Source organism: Stomoxys calcitrans, chromosome 2 (assembly GCF_963082655.1).
Source record: "Stomoxys calcitrans chromosome 2, idStoCalc2.1, whole genome shotgun sequence".
Classification (NCBI taxonomy): Eukaryota; Metazoa; Arthropoda; class Insecta; order Diptera; family Muscidae; genus Stomoxys; species Stomoxys calcitrans.
The window spans coordinates 43,030,172-43,042,465 of NC_081553.1; positions in this window are offsets into that span (position 1 = coordinate 43,030,172).

The following is a 12,294-nucleotide window of genomic DNA, read 5'->3' on the forward strand; positions in this document are numbered from 1 at the left end:
AACGCATTTATAATCCGATTTCACTGAAATTTGACACAGTGACTTATGTTAGGCTTTTCGACATCCATGTTTTATATGGTTCAGATCGGTTTATACACAATTGAACAATGACTTGTACTTATTAGTAATGGTCTAAATCTGAAAATATTTCTTTATAACTGCTATGGGACATAAGGTATGCAATTTTCACCGGATTTTGATGAAAGGTGGTCTACATATATACCCGAGGTGGTGGGTATCCAAAGTTCGACCCGGCCGAACTTAAAACCTTTTTACTTGTTCTTCACTTCTCATGTGGACCACATAAATCTGAAGAGAAAACAATCTTCCTGTGACAAGATACAATTATGTTATAGAGCAAATGATCGGAGCTAGTGAAAGAGAGAGCCTCTACATGAACAGTATATCAGTCGGAAATTAAAAGCATTCAAGATAATTAATGACAGCCATGTCATCGTTAGACCTAATTTATAAGTACAACATTTTAATAAGTTCAAAATTACTATAAATTATTTAACCTTCCGATACAAAAAAAAAATCAGTTATTTGATATTAATTTTTATCACATTATTGAATTAAGCCTGATTATGTACAAAACAAACTCATTAATATGAAATTTAAGTAATTATACACTACACCACAATAATGGTGATATTTGGTATTAAAAAGCTGGAGCTTAATTTTGAGAAAACCTAACAGAAAGACAGACAGATTCTGGTCTTTATCTGCCCGTATTAGATTTTTTCATTAAATTTCATACTAATGCTTACCCTTTAAAACTACAAAGCATTCTTTACGATCGGTGTATATTCACATATCCTTTACAAGATAACAACGAATGCAACCTAGTTGATTAATCAGCATCATAAACGTTTTCACGTTAGTGTAGACTTCCATTCCAATTTTAGCTGTGGTTACCCCTAATTTTGCAGTGGTAAAACCATAGAATTTTATGCAATCAAAAATCAAAGCATACTTTTAGGCACTAAAATAATAAACCTCTTTCTTTTAAGAGAGCATTATGCAGGCAAAGCAAAGTAAAGATTAAAACACATTTTAAGAGAAATTACTTAAATTAATATATCTAAGAGAATATTCTCTTGAAAATTATGAGTTTTGAATAACCAGTTAATGGTCATTTCAGCTCTTACATATTGGAGTGGCTATGGAAAATTGTATGTGCTGCCACTTAATAGTGGGGAGACTGAATTTGCAAGTAATGCTAGAGCTGTGTTTGTTGGTAATGTAGGAACAAATAATAAAATAAGTAAAAAAATGCAAAAGGAAGTTAAAAAGCTAAATTGTTGCGTACTTCTTCTTCTATTTAGAGCAGTTTAAAGTATAATTCACTATTTAAGATGTTTAAACAGAATATTGGTCAATATGGACTATTTCAAATTCAAATCGGTCCATAACCTGATACAGCTGTCATATAAACCGATCTGGGGACTTGACTTCTTGAGCTTCTAGAGGGCGCAATTATTATTCGATTTGGCTGAAATTTTGCATGACGTATTTTATTATGGCTTTTAACAACTGTGCCACGTATGGTTCAAATCGGTTCATAACCTGATATAGCTGCCATATAAACCGATCTTGGGTCTTGACTTCTTGAGCCTCTAGAGGGCGCAATTCTTATCCGATTTGAATGAAATTTTCAACAAAGTATTTTGCTATGATATCCAACAACTGTGCTAAGTATGGTTCAAATCGGTCCATAACCCGATATAGCTGCCATATAAACCGATCTGGGATCTTGACTTTTTGAACCTCTAGAGGTCGCAATTATTATCCGATTTGGCCGAACTTAGCACGCTTTTATTTGTTTTATTATAACTTTACTATACCTATGTATATTAATATTCGATTATGGACCGATCTGGACCTGGAGGCATTATAAGAGTGTAGAGCGTAGTCGGGTAATAAAATAGGCTCAGTCTATATGGCCCCTATATCCAAACATGGTCTGATGTGGACGATACTCGTTTCAGATATCGGATGGCCTAGTGTAACTTACTGTTCTAAATTTTAGCCAACTAGAGTAATAAATGCATCTGTTACATCCTTACAGTCCTTAATCGGCAGTTCAGTCTACATATCAACTATATCTAAATATCGTTTGATTTGCACCATGCTCAGTTCGGATATCGGGTAGCCTAGTCTAACTCACTGTGCTGAATTTCAGCGAAATCGGGTAATGACTGCTCCTGTTATGGGTTTAAACCCCTAAATCAGCAGATCGTTATAAATGGTTACTATATCCAAATATTGTCCGAACTAGACCATAATCGAATCGGATGTCGACGGACTTAATAACTATCACCCATCCAAATTTCAGTGTAATCAGGTTATGAATACTGTTTTGATGGACTTCTATGGACCCAAAATCGGGAGATCGGTCTATATGGCAGCTATATTGAAATATGACCAAATATGACCATATCCGGTTCGGATATCGAGGGCCTTAATAAAACTTCTTATTCGAAATATCAACCAAATCGCATAATAAATGAGCCTGTTATGGGCTTAAGAGACCCCAAGTAGGCAAATCATTCTATATGACAACTATATCCAAATATGGAACGATCTGAACCGCATTCAGTTCGGATATCTGGGGCCTTAGTGAAACTCACTAATTCAAATTTCTGGGTAATTGGACAAAAAATGCTTTTGTTATGGGCTTAAGACCGTAAATCAGCAGATCGGTCCAAACTGCTCATGTGGACCATATTTAGCTCGAATATCGGGAACCTTGGTAGGACTCGCTGATTCAAATTTCCCATTCAAAAACTTAGCCTGCGTATGAAAGAAATACGGATCTGTGTCAAATTTCAATTCTATTTTTGAAAACTGTAGACTGATTACAACAGACGGACAGATACACGGACATCGTTACATCGTCTTAGAATTTTACGACGTTTAGAAATATACATATATACTTTGTAGAATCGGAAATAGATATTTCGATATTTTAGATATTTCGATATTTTAGATATTTCGATATTTTAGATATTTCGATATTTTACAAACGGAATAACTAAAACAAGTAAAAAAGCGTTAAGTTGGGCCGGACCGAACTTTGTATACCCAACACCTCGGGTATATATGTAAACCAAGATCCCAGATCGGTTTATATGGCAGCTATGTCAGGTTATGTACTGATTTGCGTCATACTTAGCATAGTTATTGGAAATCATAACAAAACACCTCATGAAAAATTTCAGCCAAATCGAAAGAGAATTGCGCGCTCTATTGGCTCAAAAAGTCAAGATCCAAGATCGGTTTATATGACAGCTATACCAGATTATGAACCGATTTGAACCATTCTGAACAGAGTTGTTGGAAGTGATATCAAAACACTACGTGCAAAATTTCAGTCACATCGCACAAGAAATGCGCCCTCGAGAGGCTCAAGAAGTCAAGACTCATGATCGGTTTATATGGCAGCTATATCAAAACATGAGCCGATTTGAACCATACTTCGCACAATTACTGGATATCATAACAAAATTTCGTTGAAATCGAATAAGAATTGCGCCCTCTAGAGGCTCAAATAGTCAAGTCCCATGATCGGTTTATATGGGTATATATCAACTATATCAAAACATGGTCCCTACCGACCTACACTAGTAAGAAGTATTTTTGCAAAAATTTCAAGCGGCTGGCTTTACTCCTTCGAAAGTTAGAGTGCTTTCGACAGACAGACGGCCGGACGGACGGTCATGGCTAGATCTACATAAAATGTCACGACACTCAATAATATATATACTTTATGGGGTCTCAGACGAATATTTCGAGTAGTTACAAACAAAATGAGGAAATTAGTATACCCCCATCCTATGGTGGAGGATATAAAAACAAGTAAGAAGGCGTTAAGTTCGGCCGGGCCGAACTTTGGATACCCACCACCTCGGGTATATATGTGAACCACATTTCGTCACAATCCAATGAAAAATGCATACCTTATACCCCATAGCAGCTCTATAGATATCATCCGATTTAGACCAAATGCTTATAAATATAAGTCATTGTTCAACCGAGAGATCGGTCTATATGGCAGCTATATCCAAATCTGGACCGATCTGAGCCAAATTGAAGACAAATATCGAAGAGCCCAACACAAGTCATTGTCCCAAATTTCGGCGACATCGGACTATAAATGCGCTTTTTATGGGCCCAAAACTTTAAATCGAGAGATCGGTCTATATGGCAGCTATATCCAAATCTGAACCGATCAGGGCCAAATAGAAGAAAGATATCGAAGGGCCTAAGGCAAATCACAGTCCCAAATTTCAGCAAAATCGGATAATAAATGTGGCTTTTATGGGCCTAAGACCATAAATCGGAGGATCGGTCTATATGGCAGCTATATCCAAATTTGGACCGATCTGGGCCAAATTGACGAAGGATGTCGAAGGGCCGAACACAACTCACTGTCCCAAATTTCAGCAAAATCGGATAATAAATGTGGCTTTTATGGACCTAAGACCATAAATCGGAGGATCGGTCTATATGGCAGCTGTATCCAAATCTGGACCGATCTGGGCCAAATTGACGAAGAATGTTGAAGGGCCTAACACAACTCACTGTGCCAAATTTCATCCAAATCGGATATAAAATGTGGCTTTTATGGGCCTAAGACCCTAAATCGGCGGATCGGTCTATATGGGGGCTATATCAAGATATAGTCCGATATAGCCCATCTTCGAACTTAACCTGCTTATGGACAAAAAAAGAATCTGTGCAAAATTTCAGCTCAATATCTCAATTTTTAAATACTGTAGCGTGATTTCAACAGACAGACGGACAGACGGACGGACATGTCTAGATCGTCTTAGATTTTTACGCTGATCAAGAATATATATACTTTATAGGGTCGGAAATGAATATTTCAATGTGTTGCAAACGGAATGACAAAATGAATATATCCCCATCCTTCGGTGGTGGGTATAATAAACTGATCTGAATCATATACAATACGGATGTCGAAAAGCATACCATAAATCACTGTGCCAAAATTCAGTGAAATCGGTTAATAAAATCGCATTTTATGGAGCCAAGACCTAATATCGAGATATCGTTCTATATGGCAGCTATATACAAATCTGGACCGATTTGGGCCAAATTGCAGAAAAATTTCGAAGATCACAACTAACACAACTCACTGTCCCAAATTTCGACGAAATCGAACAATAAGTGCTCCTTTTATGGCCGCACAACCTCAAATCGAGAGATCGGTATATATGGAAGCTATATCCAAGTCTGGACCGATCTAAGCCAAATTGAGGAAGAATGTCAAAGGCCCCAACACATCTCCCTATCCCAGACACCTTGATATAGCCCCCTAAAGACCGATCCACCGATTTAGGGTCTTAGGCCCATAAAAGCCACATTTATTATCCCATTATGCTGAAATTTGGGACAGTGAGTTGTGTTAGGCCCTTCAACATCCTTCTGCAACTTGGCTCAGATCGGTTCAGATTTGGACATAGCTGCCATATAGACCGATCTCTCGATTTTACCAAGATTTGGGACAGTGAGTAGAGTTGGGCCCTTCTTCAATTTCACTCAAATCGGTCCAGATTTGGATATAGCTGCCATATAGACCGATCTCTCGATTTAAGGCTTTGAGCCAATAAAAGGCGCATTTAATGCCCATGTCGTCGAAATTTGGGACAGGGAGTTGTGTAAGGCCCCTCGACATCCTTCTCCAATTTTGGCCCAGATCGGTCCAGATTTGGATATAGCTGCCATATTGACCGATCCTCCCATTTAGGGTCTTAGGCCCATAAAAGCCACATTTATTAACCGATTTTGCTGAAATTTGGGACAGTGAGTTGTTTTAGACCCTTCGACATCCTTCGTTAATTTGGCCCGGATCGGTCCAGATTTGGTTATAGCTGCCATATAGACCGATCCTCCCATTTAGGGTCTTAGGCCCATAAAAGCCACATTTATTACTAGATTTTGCTGAAATTTGGAACAGTGAATTGTTTTAGACCCTTCGACATCCTACTTCATTTTGACTCAGATCGATCCAGATTTGGAAATAGCTGCCATATAGACCGATCTCTCGATTTAAAGTCTTGAGCCCATAAAAGGCGCATTTATTGTCCGATGTTGCCGAAATTTGGTACAGAGAGTTAAGTTAAACCCCTCCACATATTTCTGGAATTTGGTCTTGATCGATCAAGATTTGCATATAGCTGCCATATAGACTGATATCTCGATTTAAAGTCTTGGCCCCAAAAAAGGTGCATTTATAATCCGAATAACTGACATTCGACACAGTGTCTTATGTAAGGCTTTTCGACATCCATGATGTATATGGTTCAGATCGGTTTATTTTTAGATATAGCTACTAAAAAGACCAATATTTTGTTATACGTAATTGAACAATGACTTGTACTTTTTAGTATTTGATCCAAATCGGAACATATTTCGTTATAACTGCTAGGGGACATAAGGTATGCAATTTTCGCCGGATTTTGATGAAAGGTGGTTTACATCTATGCCCGAGGTGATGGGTATCCAAAGTTCGGCCTTTTTACTTGTGTTTTTTTTTTTGAACTTCTCATTAAAATTTTAATGTTAGAGAGAGAAATTTTACCCAATTTTATTTTCAAAGTAAATTGTATTGAAAACTACCTATGGTCTATGCCACACTTAACTTTGTCTTCAGTAAAAATATTACGTGCCGATTTCAACGCCATGATCTTAGCTTAAGAGGACACTAGTTTGGTTTCTTGTTTGTCCTTACTCAACAGCAAATAATTTCACACGTGAAAAATGTCAAGAGACCTCATGACATATCCATCTTATGCTTGGTTTCCAAAGATGATGGTATTCTTTGAGGCAGATAGATGACGATGACAACAACTCAGATACACCATCAGTAACAGCAACAGGAGCACCATCAGCTAAAGATAAGAACTTTTGTAAAGAATATCCGACACTACATAGATCTCCAGACAGAGAGAGAGAGAGAAAGAAAAGACGGCGTTGAATGTTTTATGTAAGCTGATTTAAATATTTATGGACTACAGATAGATTAATGTCACTTAGGGCCATAAATACCCACAAATACAAATGCTGGGAATAGCCTCAATGAACAACAACAGCCACAACAGCCACCCCATATAAGCCTTAGCACAAAATCCATGACAACTGCTGTGTTGTAAGCCCAACTTAAGTTAAGACCTCTATAGCACAACAAATGCATTCTTTGTCTGCCTGATAATCCAGGTAAAAACGCTCAACGACAACATTAAAAATAACCCTATTATTGGTCACTAAAATGGAACGAATCCAATCGAAGGCGAAGGCGAAGAAGCCATCCACAATGCAATAAGAATATGTCTATAAACTGGTATTAATTATAAATTATCAAGGTCATTGCTGAGTGCCGGCCGTCTTAGACACCAACCAACTAACCAAACAATCGACCAAGCAACCAGCCATGTGCTGCCAATATGGCCAAAGCTGACATTCAGGCCAATAAAAATGCTTGAAAAGCAACAGAGCAAACAAAAAGACAACTTTTTTCTATAGAATATGATCCTCGTCATCCTCATCATGGTAATAACAATACAAAAAAAAAACGACAAATAATAAGAGCGGCTAAGGAAAAGTCAACATTCTTGGGTTTTTGTGTCCGTATGGCTTTTGAACTAAAAATAGAAAATCTTTATTACGCTGCAGATAAATTGGCCCCTATACTCGTACCTTTAACCGATATCACGTCATGTGTGCGGATTAGCGAATTGTTGACAAGGATCTTAATGTATAGCTAAACACGTTATATGCAACTTAAGCCGACCAAATCAATATAAACAAGCTTAGAGAGAATTGACCAATGGATTACAGTGGAAAAACTAGAAAAAATTCTATTGAAGGCATTTGAAATGCTTAACCAAATGTCCTAGAAGTCCTGATTTGAAGGCTTTGGGCTGATAATTTCACCGAAAAGTACACTTAAGCCCTACAACACCCATTTCAAATGCGGTCTAGATTAGCACCTATATTAGCCAATGCTCCGATTCGGATTTTTAAGCACCAAGAAACCTTGAATATGACTGTTAAATATTGCTACACAAAAACTGTCACTTGTTCCAAAATTGAGTATTTTATCCCATCTTCCCTTACTGTGCATACCATTCAGCAGTACTGCCATGAAAAAGCAAAATCGTGCTAAGTTCGGCCAGGCCGAATCTTATATACCCTCCACCATGGTTCGCATTTGTTGAATTCTTTTCCCGGCATCTCTTCTAAGGCAAAACAAGTAAAAAGGCGTTAAGTTCGGCCGGGCCGAACTTTGGATACCCACCACCTCGGGTATATATGTAAACCACCTTTCATCAAAATTCGGTGAAAATTTTATACTTTATATCCCATATATGTTCCGATTTGGACCAAATACTAATAAGTACATTAGCTATATCTAAAAAGAAACCGATCTGAACTATATACGACACGGATGTCGAAAAGCCTAACATAAGTCACTGTGCCAAATTTCAGTGAAATCGGATTATAAATGCGCCTTTTATGGGGCCAAGACATTAAATCGAGATATCGGTCTACATGGCAGCTATAACCAAATCGGGACCGATTTGGGTCAAGTTGCATAAAAATGTCGAAGAGCCTAACACAAAGCACTGTCCCAAATTTCAGCGAAATCGGACTATTAATGTCGCTTTTATGGGCCCAAAACCTTAAGTCGAGAGATCGGTCTATATGGCAGCTATATTCAAATCTGGACCGATCTGGGCAAAATTAAGGAAGGACGTCGAAGAGCCTAACCAAACTCACTGTCTCAAATTTCAGCGACATCGGACAATAAATGCGTATTTTATGGCCCCAAAACCTAAAACCTAGATATCGGTCTATATGGCAGCTATTTCTAAATCTGGACCGATCTGTGCGATATTGCAGAAGTATGTCAAGGGGCTTAACTTAACTCACTGTCCCAAATTTCGGCGACATCGGACAATAAATGAGCATTTTATGGGCCCAAAACCATAAATCAAGAAATCGGTCTATATGACAGCTATATCCAAATATGAACCGATCTGGACCAAATTGAAGAAAGATGTCGAAGTGCCTAACACAACTCACTGTTCCAAATTTCAGCAAAATCGGACAATAAATGTGCCTTTTATGGGCCTAGCACCTTAAATCGGAGGATCGGTCTATATGGCAGCTATATCCAAATCTGAACCGATCTAAGCCAAATTAACGATGAATATCTATGGGCCCTACACAACTCACTATCCCGAATTTCAGCGAAATCGGATAAAAAATGTGGCTTTTATGGGCCTTAGACCCTAAATCGGAGGATCGGTCTACATGGCAGTTTTATCCAAATCTGGACCGATCTGAGCCAAAATGACGAAGGATGTCGAAGGGCCTAACACAACTCACTGTCCCAAATTTTAGCAAAATCGGATGATAAATGTGGCTTTTATGGGCCAAAGACCCTAAATCGGCGGATCGGTCAATATGGGGGCTATATCAAGATATAGTCCAATATAGCCCATCTTCGAACTTAACCTGCTTATGGACAAAAAAAGAATCTGTGCAAAATTTCAGCTCAATATCTCTTTTTTTAAAGACTGTAGCGTGATTTCAACAGACAGACGGACAGACGGACGGACATGTCTAGATCGTCTTAGATTTTTACGCTGATCAAGAATATATATACTTTATAGAGTCGGAAATGGATATTTCGATGTGTTGCAAACGGAATGATAAAATGAATATACCCCCATCCTTCGGTGGTGGGTATAAAAAGGATAAAAGAAAAGATTTGCTCTGCTATTACAGCGATATCAAGATACGGTCCAGTTTGGACCACAATTACATTATATGTTGGAGACCTGTGTAAAATGTCAGATAATTCGAAAAAGAATTGCGCCCTTTGGGAGCTCAAGAAGTAAAATTAAGAGATCGATTTATATGGGAGCTGTATCGGGCTATAGACCGATTCAGACCATAATAAACACGTATGTTGATGGTCATGAGTGGATCCGTCGTACAAAAATTCAAGCAAATCAAATAATTATTGCGACCTCTAGAGGCTCACGAAGTCAAAATCCCAGATCGGTTTATATGGCAGCTATATCGGGTTATGAACCGATTTGAACCATACATGGCAAAGTTGTTGGATGTCACAACAAAACACGTCGTGCAAATTTTCATTCCAATCGGATAAGAATTGCGCCCTCTAGAGGCTAAAGAAGTTAAGACCCGAGATCGGTTTATATGGCAGCTATATCAGGTTATTGACCGATTTGAACTTAATTTAACACAGTTGTTGGATATCATAACAAAACACGTTGTGCACAATTTCATTCCAATCAGATAAGAATTGCGCCCTCTAGAGGCTAAAGAACTTAAGACCCAGGATCGGTTTATATGGCAGCTATATAAGGTTATGAACCGATTTGAACCATACATGGCAAAGTTGTTGGATGTCACAACAAAACACGTCGTGCAAATTTTCATTCCAATCGGATAAGAATTGCGCCCTCTAGAGGCTAAAGAAGTCAAAACCCAAGATCGGTTTATATGGCAGCTATATCAGGTTATGTACCGATTTTATCTATACTTAGCACAGTTGTTGGATATCATAACAAAACACGTTGGGCAAAATTTCATTCCAATCTGATAAGAATTGCGCCCTCTAGAGGCTCAAGAAATTAAGACCCAAGATCGGTTTATATGACAGCTATATCAGATTACGGACCGATTTGAACCATACTTGGCACAGTTGTTGAAAATCATAACAAAACACGTCTTGCAAAATTTCATTCCAATCTGATAAGAATTGCGCCCTCTAGAAGCTCAAGAAATCAAGACCTAAGATCGGCTTATATGGCAGCTATATCAGGTTATGTACCGATTTTAACATAATTTAGCACAGTTATTGGAAAATATAACAAAACACGTCGTGCAAAATCTCAATCCAATCGCATAAGAATTGCGCCCTCTAGAGGCTCAAGAATTCAAGACCAAAGATCGGTTTATATGGCAGCTATATCAAAACATGGACCGATATGGCCCATTTAAAATCCCAACCGACCTACACTAATAAGAAGTATTTGTGCAAAATTTTAAGCGGGTAGCTTAAACTTGGCTTGCTTTCGACAGACAGGCGGACGGACGGACTGACAGACGGAGGGACATGGCTAGATCGACATAAAATATCACGACGATCAAGAGCATATATACTTTATGGGGTCTCAGACGAATATTTCGAGTAGTCACAAACAGAATGACGAAATTAGTATACCCCCATCCTATGGTGGAGGGTATGAAAAATGGAAGCCTATAAAAAAATTGAATTAACACCATACATTATTTTTTGTTTAAAGTAATTTTCCCTTTTTAAGCCAAACTAGTTACGGTTAAGGAAATTTTGCCAGAGGGCTAGTTGCTATCATCTTCTTCTTAATAGCAAAGAAAATGGAAGCAACTAATAGAATAAATGATGGAACGAAAGGAAAATCAGCACATGGCAGTAGCCATGATGAATAGGCATTTGACTTGTTTTAGATAACACATCATCAATGGGTTTAAGACGCTTATAGGCACTGTAATTTAACACACAATTACAGCTTCTCATAAAATATAAATGGTAACGCATATCGTTTGTTCTAATTGGGATGCATGGTCGCCTTGAGGGATTTGAGTAATTTGGCGGCACCTAGTTCTTGTTCTTTGATTAGTAAGTTGAATCATAGAATCTCGTCTTCCCGTTACTCCAATACAGGGAACAGAAATCCGTTTAGGAAGGTGGAGGTAATTGAAAACAAGTACCTTAATATATTTTTATTTTTAAACATACCAAAAATAGTAAAACCGTACTAAGTTCGTCACAGTCCGATAAAAATTTGATAAATTGACTCGGGTAATAAATAGGGATTTTATGGGCTTCAGACCCTTCATCGGGAGATCGGTCTATATGGCAGCTATATCTTAATATAGTCCGATCTAACCAATGTTTGGGTCCTATGTTAGGAGGCCCAAAACTACTCACTGTTTCAAATTTCAGCGAAATCGGTTAAAAAATAATGCTTTAATGGGCTTCATACCCTTTATCGGAAGATCGGTATATATATAGCCGCTTTAGCGAAATGTAGTCTGATCTAAACCATACTTAGGTAAGATGTCGAGAGGCTTAAAATAACCCACCATATTTACGTCAGATGGCGGGAGGCTTAAACGAACCCACTGTTTTAAGTATCAGCGAAATCGCGTAATAAATAAAGCTTTTATAGGCTCCAGACTCTTTAT